General features: G+C 37.4%; 1 protein-coding gene across 1 annotated transcript in view; it reads left to right on the top strand.

Annotated features, from left to right (window-relative positions):
* The window catches only part of b3glcta (beta 3-glucosyltransferase a), a 158,182-nt gene extending 155,019 nt beyond the window's left edge, over positions 1–3,163 (top strand). The window contains exon 16 of the mRNA XM_058414233.1: positions 2,738–3,163. The gene's annotated coding sequence lies outside the window, so the exon portion shown is untranslated. The remainder of the gene's footprint in view (positions 1–2,737) is intronic.
* Positions 3,164–13,479: the final 10,316 nt, after the last annotated feature.

Genomic DNA, 13,479 nt, shown 5'->3' with positions numbered 1-13,479 from the left:
CCGTAATATTTTATACATTAACGTGTTTAGAGTGATGAATAATATATTGCGTCTGACAGCGTGTGTGTGTGTGTGTGTGCGCGCGCGCGCCCATGTGTGTATGAGTGAGTGAAACTGAGTGGGTTTATGCAGATACACTTAGAGGTAACGTTTATCTTTAGGTCCTCAACATATGTTTTTGACCAATCAGCTTTCTTCAGTTTGCAATTACTCTCATTGGTTGGTGATTATTGTTTCAGAGAGCAGCGGAAAAAAGAATGGTTTGTTGATCTACCTAAATAAATATGATATTTTAAAAATGTCAGGGACATTTTTATTTTTTTAAAATTCATGAGAAAAGCTGATGGTGTGCCTGATCAAAAGAGATCCCGAGAAGATGGAACTGCACACCTTTTATCAAGATAGTGGGAGACAGAAGCAAAGCGAGTTACACCGGTCAGTAACGGAGGACGCAACCACGTCATCGGTGACAGAAACCTCCACTGATCAGATAAATGATACTGAGCACAGTCCTACTAAACCGCATATGGTAGCAGAAAGCATATGGTAGCAGCATGAACGACGATAGGCCATTTTGAGGTGGGCTTTAGCCCCCCTAACATTTCTGCGCAGCCCCCAATGTGGGTATAATAGTATAAAAATAATAATTAATTAATTAAAATAAAGGTTTGACTAACAGGGTAGGATGGTAAACATATTGCAGCATTCCACTGTATGGCATAGATGTGTCTAACATTTGAGTACTGAACAAGCCAAATACGAGTCTTCCTGATCACACACACCCACACACACACACACACACACACACCCACACACTTATCCTCTGATCCTCGCTTTGTGAAGCCGCGGTCTGCGGATTGAAGCACGCGCTGAAAGACGGGGAAGAGCCGAAGAGCCGCCGTTTTCATATGAATTTTAAAGGGGACTGAGGAGATCACCAATTTGTGTAGAGTTTATGGAGAATTACATCATTTTTAGGGAGGCTGAGTAGAAATGGCCTAGCGAAGCTCATGCTCTACACAAATTGGTGATCTCAGTCCCCTTTAAATTTTATATAAAAACCCCGGCACACTTCGGCAGAATCCGCAGAGTCAGACCGAACCGGTTTTCACATGTAAATTACATTTAGCACCTCTTTGGGGAAGAAAGGCGAAGAGATCGCCTCAAAAACATCCTAAAACTTCCCCTATTTTAATCCACTAACAAACATCCTGCTGTCTATGTATATTAATGTATATTTAAGCTGTGAAACAATTAATGAACAATATTAAATCAGATAGTATGTCAAAACTACTGTAGTAGGCGGAGGCTCCTGTAAAGCTTTTTTATATGCCAATTAATGTCTACATAAACTCGGGTGAATGTGGGAAGGAAGATTCAGAGCGCACGAGTTTACAGTACTGTACATAGCAGCGGGCTGCGGGAGGGAGATGCCACAGTGATTATTAAACAGAGACCATGTTCAGATAGATAGATATATTTCATATTTAGAAGTGTTTTAGAGAATATATAAACGTGACATAAGATAATATGTAAGTGCTACAGTAACGATCAAACGCGTATGATGTAAAAACTATTAATAACTGAGCCATAAAAATGTTAGAGCCATTTGACCAGTCCATGAACAAAATTTTACATATTGCTATAATATTATAACAATGGCTTAAATTAGCTTTTAGGCACAATATGTTTTATCCATTACACTCAAAAACAAGTGCATAAGTAGTAGAAGGGCGCATTTGTAGAATCTTGAGATTTTTTTTTTTAGATGGATTCTCGCGCTCGTAATCTCGTGATCCAAGCACATCATTTAATGTGTTTGACTTCATGCAGCGCTTCGCAGACCGATCGGTTTATGACATCAAAGTAGCCTACTGCAAGAACAGACTGCTCCATATGCTCTTAAATAGCTTTTGTGGTACTTTGATATCACGCGCAAATTGCTCTCCGCAGCGCCACGTTATGTTGATCGATTTCAATGTACATGAAACACGACTGCCGCCTCAGGTGTGACGAGACAGGTCTCGTCTTTCCTGCGCGAGAGTGTCACTCGCAATGCCGCACAGTGCCCGCGCAATGCCAGCGCAATGCCGCACAATGCCCGCACAATGCCCGCGCAATGCCGCACAATGCCCGCGCAATGCCGCACAATGCCCGCGCAATGCCGCACAATGCCCGCGCAATGCCAGCGCAATGCCGCACAATGCCCGCGCAATGCCCGCACAATGCCCGCGCAATGCCGCACAATGCCCGCGCAATGCCGCACAATGCCCGCACAATGCCCGCACAATGCCCGCGCAATTCCGCACAATGCCCGCACAATGCCCGCGCAATGCCCGCACAATGCCCGCGCAATGTCGCACAATGCCAGCGCAATGCCGCACAATGCCCGCGCAATGCCGCACAATGCCGCGAGTCGTCGCGGGATTCCTGTCCCTCTGACGCGCATTCTTAAATGTATTCGTAAATTGTTCGTGAAGTGAATTTACATAAGAAATGGGGAATTCATGGAAATCTGGATACTTTAGCGGGAAAAAAAAATCTTTAGCCTCTGAAAACATTCATACACTTTACTAAAACCGTACTAAAAGACTGATAAAAGAGATCCACTATTTAGGGGATTAACTAATAACAAATTATACATTCTACTAAAAACTGTCATAGAAGTAATAGAAGCCTGTTTCTCATCAGTTTTTCCAGACTTTCCTCTGAGATACCCTGCCATGTCTCTTCACAGGTCGTCCCAGAGATTTGTTGAGCTGCTTGGACGCCTTTATGTCTCGTTCCAGCTTCTCTTAGAACAGCCTGATTGGAAAGTTCAGGATTGGGCAGGCCGGTCCATTACAGACAGCACTGCCTTCTTCCTCCTTCCTCTCCAGATATCTCCTAAACAGCTTTGGGGCGTGTGTGGAGTCTTCGAGAGTCACTGAGAATTTAAACAAATAAATAAGTAAATAAAATAAAAAAAATTAATAAATAAATGTTCTCAGAAGTGGTTAGGTGTTGTCAAATATTTGACAGGAAATGTATGTGAGAGATATTTATGATATCGGTTATTATTTGCCAAAAATATGTTTAGATTTTTTTTTTTTTTTGGATATGTTTTCTTTCTCTAATGTTGTGTATTATATTACTTATAAAACTGCCATTATTTAAAGAAAAACAATCTCTGAGCCATTATTTAATTAACTGGATAACTGAATGCTTTAATTTACGCCACACATGCATTACAGCACAGTGAAATTCTGTTCTTCAAATATGCCAGCTGAGGAAGTTGGGGTCAGAGCACAGGGGCAGCTATGATACAGCACCTCTGGAGCAGAGAGAGGTTTAAGGACCTTGCTTATTTACCCAACAGTACCAGCTTGGCAGTGCTAGGGTTTGAACCCCGACCTTCTGATCAGCAACCCAGAGCCACCATTGCCTGGTCATAATCTCTGCATAAATTAGGGTGTGATTTATGTAAAGCAAATGTTTATGAGGCTAAATTGGTGGGTGCCGCATGCAAAAAGACACAGATACAAATCATACCTCATTCCAGGGACTTAAATGTGCCCTTGTTTATATGATTTCTTGAATCATAATGGCAAAAGTCCCTCAATACCAAATGGATTTAATATTACTGACAGCACAATCCAAACTTTCAAACAGTAGTGTAGGTGAGAAAAATGAAATCAGTGTTTCTGTGTGTTTGCGGTCTGTTTTTAAAGCACAGCTGGAGTCTAAAGGGTTTTAGTGAGCCTACCGATGGTGTAAAATATGCCAGAAGAGGTTAATTGCAGAAGAGCTTGATGGGTTTTTTTTTTTTTTCCAAAAAGCAGAGGATAAAATAGAGGATAAAAGGGAGCACTTTACACTAGAAAATATTATGCTCTTCAAATATAAAAGCTGTATTTAGCTGTGAAAATCCATTTCCTATGACCTTGGAACAGAAAACATTCTACATGAGGACCACATGAATTCACAATGGTGCTTATTCAATCACTTACGCACAGTCCTTAAATAAGTAGTTGTTTTGTATCATCCATCCAAAGCTTAAACACACAAAACGTGATTTAATGACTTGTACTTGGGGAAATGTGTCACACTGTGACTTTTGGATGAAAATTCATGTACTTTGAATGTCATTTATAAGCAATTCAAAGGTCTTGTAGGTGTGATCATTCCCACAATCCAGTAAATTACTGCTTGTAACTGCTTTCAGCCAGACAATTATGCACATGTTTCTATGACCAAAAGAAGGGAAAATACAACCCTAAGGTCCAGCCTGGCCATCCTGCATCTCCCAGGGTGTGTTTCCATTTCCATTTGATCTGTGATTTGATCTATGAAAAATCTTACAATTAATCAACCACAACAATCAGTACTATATGATTAACCTGTTCAATTTAGATACAAAACAGTGATTTTAGTAAAATAATAATAATAAATTAATTAACTTATTAATTAATGTTAATGTATTATGTATTTATGTAATTAATTAATGTGGACCCTGATGGTTATAGATGACATCTTTGTACTGAAAAAGAGCCTGTGTCTTATCTCAAAATGATTGTGTTCTATTGTGAGCCCGATGGATGGGATGGATGGATGGATGGATGGATGGATGGATAGATAGATCAGTCTGCCTAAAAAAAAGCAACAATTTTGTGTCCATTTGCAACTTACTAAGCAAGCTAGTTCTAATGTGAAGCATAGAACAGTTGAATAAACCAGTTATGATAACTAAAACAGCCAAACTTATGGTTATGGTTTTGCTCAGACCTGACCTGTAGTAGATATTATCTTTTAATCTTCCAGATTCACTAAATGTACTCAAAATGCTAAATAAATGTATGTATGAATGAATGAATGAATGAATGAATGAACAAACAAACAAACAAATGGTGGAAGAGCAGCAGTGATCCCATAAGTGCACATTAATTATTTAGATTTGACAAATGTGTTCTAATCATACACAATTTCATTTTGTTGTTGTAGTGTTCATCTCATCATCTAGTTGACACTACAGGCATGCATCAGGACTGGGTTCCTACAGAATGCAAGAAAAGAAAGTCAAGCATGCAGGGAGTTTTTGGTTTTGTGCGAGCATGAGCTGAGAAAAGAACGATCTACTCGAAAGTTTCTACTCAAAGTCTTGACTTGAGTCAAAGATACCAACTTTTGCTCATTACACAGTACTGCACTGCAGTACTGAGACCTAGGCTCTAATTCAAATAGAATCTTTACAGCCCTAAGTTCCTCACTTTTCCTTATCTCGTATCCTATTTCAAGCAGCACCCTGCTGAGATTTTAGACTCGAGTGCTACTGTGTGCGATTCAGATATAGCTTCAGTGCCCTGGGTGTACTGGATATAAAAACTTCACGGAATTAAGTTCCCGGACATTACATGTTAGGAATCTCAGGGAAATCTTAAAAATGTAGTTCATGGGTATTTTTCATCCAGAGCTGAATTAATTGAACTTTATAGTACATTCCCAGAGGACAACGAAACGACAAACATTTTTAACTGATTAGATGGCAGCTGATTAGACAGCTTGTGGTGATATTATGTGAGTGGGCAAAATCTAATGTCTATAAATAACTCACATAAAACAATGAGCTGAACAGTACATTTTATCATGAAATCTTATGGCATAGTATGAATGATGTTGAGGAAACTATTACACACACACACACAAGATAGATATGCAGCTTTTCTTCCCAACTGGTCTCCCACAAACCAGCTCTCCCCATTATATTAATTTTAATTTAATTTATTTGTATAGCCCTTTTAACAATGGAGATTGTGCTCTCAAAGAAGCTTTAGAGACATATAGAAACATATAATAACAGTTATAAAGTTAAGTTACGATTTATCCCTAACATTTATCCCTAATGAACAAGCCTGAGGAGACATTGGCAAGGAAAAACACCTGTGATCATATGACATCTACCAACTGGGAAGGGAGAATGCAAAATCATGCTTCTTTTTAGAGATGTGAAGCTAGGAAACATTTCTGGGAACGAATCTTTACAAACTGCTGCATCTCAGGGCAGTGGAATAGACATGAGCTAATAGGTATACATTATCAGCTTGCATTGCTATGATTCAGACAGAGATGGCTGTGGCATAATCAGGATTCAAGATCCTGAGCTTCTGACAACAGGGAAATGTATTTTCTGCTTTGCGCCACTTGAGAGATTTTGGTATTTATATCTTTTTGTGTGTAAAAGACAGTGAGGACTCGGCACTCTTAGCTGCTGGTTAAAATTAAATGATCTCTTTAGGACAAGTGATTTTCTTAAGGTGAAAGAAACTGAATCTTTTCTCTAAATAGATCTAAAATAGATCTTACATTTAAAACCACTGTCATCATCTGTACTGGTATATGATTTCTATCACGGTACTGTATACTGGTATATCATCCCAACCCTAGAGTTATTAGACCTTCTCAGCCAAAGCCATTTCTTTCAATATGGAGCATTTAAGTGACACATTGTCTACCTCACATTATAGAAATGAATTTGATTAGACACAACATGTTTAGAATATCAATGAGTTAAAATTCCCTGCAGTGAACTGAGATTGATGAGGAGTGTTTCATCTTCATTACCCATGTGCAGCCCTCTTTCACTTCCCTAATATCTCATAAATTAGTATTTTGGCTAATGTCCAGAATAATTATCTCCTGTACATTTCATTTACATTTCTGGCAATTGGCAGATGCCCTTATCCAGGGCGACTTACAATTTATCTCATTCTGTACAACTGAGCAGTTGATGTTTAAGGGCCTTGCTCAGGGACCCAGCATTGGCAGCTTGGTGGACCTGGGATTCAAATTTACAACCTTCAAGTCAGTAGTCCAACACCTTAACCCCTAAGCTACCATATGCCACACATTTATGTTTTATTTCATTTGGCACACATCCTTATTCAGAGTAATGTACATTTTATCTCTCTATTTTTTATACAGCTGAACAACTGAAGGGCCTTGCTGAAGGACCCAGCAGTGGCAGCTTGGTGGACCTGGGATTTGAACTCACAACTTTTAAGGTGTTCGATCCGTTGTTATTACATTTACTTTTTTTTGCAGACGCAGACTATATCTGTTTATGGATAATTGCCACATAGAGTATGGTATGTTACTGATTTCGAGGCAGCCTTGTAAAGTTCAACTAGAAATTATATTATGCCTCTTTAAGGTCTGCCGAATGAGGGATTTTTTTTTTTTTTCATATACACCGCTATATACAGTACACAACTTACAGTGAAGTGAAAATCAGGCCTGATCCTTCTTAAAGTGTGCATATAATTTACTAAATTAAATTAATTATGAATAAGAAATAGATCATTTGTAAAACAGTGAGAGTAAATAATGTTAGTGTTACTGCACAACGGTTACAGTATGAAGACAGAGATTTCTTTATGGAGTCCTAAGGGATCTGTATAGTGGACATGTCTTTCTTGAGGAGTCTGTATAATGAAAGGCTTTAATTTTCACACTCAGCAAATGAAACTATGTTAAATATAATGAAAATTATATAACGGTTCCAACTATATGACTACACTAATTATACTAATTATGACAATACACTGTACCTAGAATATATTATAGAATTATACCAATATATACCAAGATACCGATGATCTGGTTATGAAACGTATTTCAAGACATTTGCTTATTGTAAGAGTGAAATGATCTCTTAAAAATTGCGTGTTTAACTATTCATCTTCTAGAACGAAACAAAATGATCTGTAATTAGAATAAGAAAATGTAAAACTTTGAAATGACATGAGTAAAAGAATCTAAAAACAGGTTGAATCATATTATATTTGAGTTTGAAATGAATCAATTTGCCCGTATTCAAGATATTATCACTGCAAGTTTTGCATCTGAAATGTTGTTTTTTAATAGATTTCACATCATTTAGTTTTGTCTAAGGAAAGAAGGCTAAATGGTGTTATAGATCCCAGCTCAGCAGACCCCCCCCAAAAGCACTTACTGTATAAGGGTGAGATATATCATTAGCGGCTCAACAGTGACTCGGACTAAATCAGTCCACAGAACCTTCCAGAACTTTGCTTGATGAGTTACACTCGATCTGTTTAATTAGAAATAACTCCACAGTACATTCCTACTTAGGTTAGGTCTTGCAAAATGTCGAACGGTGGGGCTGTGTATAAAAGCAACTATCTTTTTTACACAGTGTATTCTGCATAATGCAGTCTATTTGCAAAGTGGTAAAAAAAAAAAGATGTTGTTTTGGTTCTGTACTGCCACATATACAAAGGTTATGCAGATAAAGTGTAGAATGTAGGAAATGAAACCTTCATTGAAATGTTTGTGAATGTTGGTGCTGTATTTGTTACTCGTGAAAATTTAGCAGCTTTCTGCTATCCGGACATTACAGAGAGATACTATGTCATTCAGTATGAGTTATAATGTCATGTAATCGGAGAGAAACAAGTCAACTATATTAAACTTGAGAGATAATAGTTAGCTTGTGAAAACATATCTTAGCTTGTATCTCCTCACTGAAGTTCAGTATCAAATTAATGAGGTTCAGAATAGTAGGTAGTGGAAAAAACAAAGCCGGAGACATGGCAAAGACTCAGCTTGGCTAATTAGCTTCTTTGTCCATTATATAGCTTGATTAGTCATCTCCAAGATGATTGTACTGATGATGGTATTAGCATGAAAGTTCAAGATTGAGATGAGAAGGTGAATGAGCTAGAGAGAGTAAAAGGCTAAAGTGCTGCTGCATTGCACTTTTTAGTTAGAGATGAATTCCCAGTAGTCCACTATCAGCATTTGGGCCAATGGCATTGTGGGTATTAATGGAAATCATTAACAAAAGTAAAAATAGACAGCCGTGTTGATGATAGGCTTAATGTTCTTAATAAATAATGTTTTTTTTTTTTATTTAAGGGTGAACTTCAGGAGCTACAATGACAGTCGCTTTAGTATGGTGTACATATAAGCAGTTTGTATTTAAAATAATAAAGATATATCATACTAGATTTTTATAACTTATTTAATTCAGTTAGGTATTTTCGCATTAGTTGGGAGTACACTCTGCGTACGAAGCCAGTCCATTACACCACCAGTTTGGTGCATAAGACATTTCATTAGTGATCTTGAGGTTTGTCATTTTTTATCACACCTGTTCAAGTGTCTGCATCTGTTTCACAAAATGTCTTCATTCAAATCAAGAAGCTGAGGTAGGCACAAAACCATAACAGATTTTTTGAAAAATGCAGGCACATTAAGCAAAACAAATCATACGGAGACCACTTATTTCTGTTCCGAGTCTGGTTACACAACCCCCTCCAAAACTATTGGAGCGGCAAAGCCAATTCAGTGGTTTTTGCTGTAGCGTGAAGACATTTGGTTTTGAGATCAAAAGATGAAAGAGCAAAGAGAGTTTCGAATTTCAGCTTTTATTTTCACACGTTTATAAGTAGACGTGTTAACTGACATAGAACATAGTACATTTTGTGTCAGAACACCCAGTTTTTAGCCAAGCAAAAATACTGGAACATGTGACTAACAGGTATATCTTGTTACCCAGGTGTGTCATGTTAGGCTGATTATTTAAACAATAAATATCTCTTGGTGTTAGCCTTCACTTTTGCCTGTGAAGTCTGCATTTGTTATTAAAAGGGATAATGAAGTAACATGAAATTCAGAGAGCTATCCATGTGAGGAAAGCAAGCCATTTTAAAGTTAAGAAAAGAGGGAAAATCAATCAGAGGCATTAAACTAACATTGCCAGTAGAACTGTTTGGATTAGGAATATCCTGAAAGTAAAAAGAAAAACACTGGTGTACTGAGCAACAGACACCAAACAGGTCAGCCAAGGAAAACAACATCTGATGACAGAACGATCGTGAGCACTTAATAAGTCTATAGTAAGTGATCACCAACAATCTCCACAGGGCTAGGGTGAAGGTCTCACAATCCACCGTTTGAAGAAGTGGAAATAGATGCCACAGCACAAGATGTAAAGCATTGATCAGCAGTAAGAAGACAAAGTGGAATGCACTGAGAAATACTCAGATAAGCCATAAAAGTTCTGGACCCAAATTGATCCAAAGCATACAAACTCATCAGTTCAAGCATAGTGGAGGTATAGTTTTATGACTTGGGCTTGGCATTCATGGCATCGCTGCTTCTGGAAAAGACTTGGTAATCGTTAATTAATGATGTAACTCATTGCAGCAGCAAAATAAAATCCAAAGTCTACAGAAACATTATGTCTGCCAATTTACAAAGAAATGCATTTACATTTTTCGAGAAGAACTTTATTATGCAGCAAGACAATGATCCAAAACACAATACCAAAACAAAAAATTATTCATTAGGCGGAAAAGTAGACTGTTTAAGACTTCGAAGTCAATCACCAGATCTTAAAACATAAGTTTCAAAATAAATTAGCTTCTGTAGGGGCTTGATATAGTTTTTGCAAGCAAGTTCTATTTACTTTATTTATTTATCTGTTCCTATAATTTTGCTCACCTATGTTTTTTAATACATCTAGATGTTAATACCAGGAAATAAAAGCTGAAATCCTAACCTCTTATTTTCTTTCCATCTTTTTTTTTATCCCAAACCCAAATATCTTCGGTCTATAGTCGAACATCCAAATAAACTGGACTTGTTATTCCAATATTTTTGGAGGGGGCTGTGAACCACAAACTGTAGTGTCACATACAATACAATATAATATAATGTTTAATATCCAAAGCTATATCTAGTGTTTAGATTGTTTAGGCACTACTGAAAAAGGAAGCACTGTAATTATTTCTGAATGAGTTGTTCAGGCTGAATAATTCATGGCACAATAAAGCATTCTGTCCAGACATTTTTATTTAGCTATTTATCAGAGCAGCTAAGGGACCGGAAACTGAAAGTCAAACTGTGACAAATGAGCATACATTAATTCTCATCACTGTATTCTGATTTATATAATGAAAGGCAACTTTAAAAGGATTGATGGTAAAGAATAAACGGATAAACGGATAAAGAATACACACCCACTTTGTCAATATTATTACAGAATGTTTTATAATATTCTAACAGAAAAACGTTCACTCTGAACCTTCACACATTATAGATCTCTTACAGTTCAGACATTATGCTTTTTTGAGAGAATCATGATCGCAAAATTCTGTTTTCTTTCCAAAATTTAGCTTGGCTCAGCTGCCATGGGTCACCACGAACTGCTCACACTGTCCCAGAACGTCTCAGAGAGGAATATTTATGAATAGACCCATTTGAAAACAAACAGTAAATTCAGAGTACACCATTAGTTCTTATAGTTAATACTTTGTCTCACCGGACACCTTAAATCATACTGCAATAACTCAAAGACAAGTAGTCTATATATAATGCCAACTTGAGCCTAATGTGCCCTGTCAGTGAAAAGCCAAGGCATTAGAATGTTCTAGTAAATAGTCTGAATATTGCTCACATTTGAAGAATGAGCTTAATATTTAAATCGTTGGATTATGTTCAAAAAATAAATCTGTATTGAGCGGATCTTTGAAATTTATTTTGTACAGTTACAGGGAATCTCTGTTGTACCTTGTCTAGCAGTGGAAAAGTGACCACTATCACAAATGACCTAACAGAGTTAAAATATCAAATTGTACATAGGCAACTGCATGAAGGGTTGAAAACAACAGTAAATATATGCAGACAAGGCATAACATTATGACCACCTGCCTAATATTGTGTTGGTACTCCAAACTGCGATGCTCTGTGTATTCTGACACCTTTCTATCAGAACCAGCATTAACTTCTTCAGCAATTTAGCTTATCTGTTCGGATCACACGGGCCAGCCTTTGCTCCCCACATGCGTCAATGAGCCTTGACTGCCCATGATCCTGTCACCTGTTCACCAATGTTCCTTACTTGGATCACTTTTGATAGATACTGACCACTGCAGACCGGGAACACCCCACAAGAGCTGCAGTTTTGGAGATGCTCTGATCCAGTGGTCTAGCCACCACAATTTGGCCCTTCATCAAACTCGCTCAAATCCTTACGCTTGTCCATTTTTCCTGCTTCTAACACATCAACTTTGAGGACAAAATGTTCACTTGCTGCCTAATATATCCCACCCACTAACAGGTGCCATGATGAGGAGATAATCAGTGTTATATACTTGACCTGTCAGTGCTTATAATGTTATGTCTGATCACTGTATAGGTGTATACAGTATGTAGAACAAAGTGGCTTTGTGGTTGGGGGTTCAATTCTCTCCTCTGTCATTGTTCATGTTCCCTTTTAGGGGTTTCCTCCAGGTTTTCTCGTTTCCTCCATCAGTCCAAAGACATGCATGGTAGGCTGACTGGTATCTCTAAATCGTCCGTAGTGTAAACGTGCCCTACAATGAGTTGGCACATATCCAGGTTGTCCTCCACCTTGTGCCACAAGGCCCCTGAGATAGACTTTTGCTCCAATCAATGTTGGATAAGAACTACAGAAAATAGAGGGATGTTAGGGAGTGTTATTACAGGGAAATAATCAGTGATGAATGACTGATCTGGAGGTACTGTTGCCATCAAAAAGCTCATTCATTTTCAAGGTACTACAGTTTTTATTTCTCTTATCTGCAATTTTTAATAGCTTTATTAAAGAATTGAAAAAGAAAACAGAGTTAAATCAAACTTAGAATAAAATGATAAAATCATGCTTTTTCTCTGTGTATTGTTAACTTTGATGTTTAATGGAACATCTGCAAAACAAGTTATTTCCTGTTATCACTTACATCATAGCAGCTATAAACTGTCCTCCCCTTACCAGCATCTTGAAATTAATTAAGACAACAAAGAACAGACAACAGAGAAACTCCTTCACCTTACCAGCATCCCTGTGTAAGTTGTTACTATAGAAACAACAACATTACAACAAACGTTTTAATTACAGCCAGCACTACAATGTGACAATAAAAATGAATTTACCTATTGTAAATGTGCTATAAATGTAATGTAATATGCTTCAAATTACATACTTTTGTTCCATTTCTGATAAGGAAATAAGAGTACCTGGAATTGATCATCTGTTGCAAGACCAGGAAGATATCCAGTGGAAGCGAAGTGCTCTGCATTTGTTGAACTCACTTGAATGTTTGATGAAAGATTTTACCATGGATTTGTTTCCCAGTGCGACATAGATTAGCTGTATTCAGAAAACAGTACACAAGCAGAGCATGCAGTTTCCTTGCAAATCCCTGTGCACATGGAGCCAGAAACCTTTTCACTAGAAATTGTTTTTATTTTCTATATAGTACAGATCCATCTGTAATGGTCCTCATCCACAGGGAACACACTTCCACTATTCCCCCTGCTGAGATGCCTTTGTCTAGATGCATGGAAAAGTATTTTTTTCATTTAATTCCTCTGTTTTAATAACATGTTTTATGATAAATAAACAATAAATAATTTAATTTAATTTAATTTAATTTAATTTAATTTAATTTAATTTAA

This window comes from Hemibagrus wyckioides, linkage group LG17 (genome assembly GCF_019097595.1).
Source record: "Hemibagrus wyckioides isolate EC202008001 linkage group LG17, SWU_Hwy_1.0, whole genome shotgun sequence".
Lineage (NCBI taxonomy): Eukaryota > Metazoa > Chordata > Actinopteri > Siluriformes > Bagridae > Hemibagrus > Hemibagrus wyckioides.
The sequence above is the reverse complement of the archived record's forward strand: the minus strand, read 5'-3'. Positions and strand labels throughout refer to the sequence as shown.